The sequence below is a fragment of the Ipomoea triloba genome, chromosome 16 (genome assembly GCF_003576645.1).
Source record: "Ipomoea triloba cultivar NCNSP0323 chromosome 16, ASM357664v1".
In the NCBI taxonomy this organism is placed as follows: domain Eukaryota; kingdom Viridiplantae; phylum Streptophyta; class Magnoliopsida; order Solanales; family Convolvulaceae; genus Ipomoea; species Ipomoea triloba.
The window spans coordinates 12,959,227-12,959,824 of record NC_044931.1 but is presented as its reverse complement, the minus strand read 5'-3'; positions in this window follow the sequence as shown (position 1 = coordinate 12,959,824).

Genomic DNA, 598 nt, shown 5'->3' with positions numbered 1-598 from the left:
TCGACCTCTCGACCTTCGCTGTCGACATCGATACGTAGAGAGGTTCCCATAGGTACTTTGACTGAGGATTTCCCTTCTATGTTGTATTTCCTGAGCATATCCTTGGTGTATTTCTCCTGGTTGATGAAGATACCTTCCTTAAGCTGTCTCACTTGTAGTCCAAGGAAGTAGTTGAGCTCTCCCATCATGCTCATCTCGAACTTTCCTTTCATCAAACTGGAGAACTTCTCGCACAAGTCTGGATTGGTGCTACCAAAAATGATATCGTCCACATAGATTTGCACCAATAAGATGTGATCCCCATCCTTAATCCTAAACAATGTTTTGTCCACTAGGCCTTTGGTGAACCCACACTGAAGTAGAAAAGAGGATAAGGTATCNAGATCCTTGGTGTATTTCTCCTGGTTGATGAAGATACCTTCCTTAAGCTGTCTCACTTGTAGTCCAAGGAAGTAGTTGAGCTCTCCCATCATGCTCATCTCGAACTTTCCTTTCATCAAATTGGAGAACTTCTCGCACAAGTCTGGATTGGTGCTACCAAAAATGATATCGTCCACATAGATTTGCACCAATAAGATGTGATCCCCATCCTTAATCC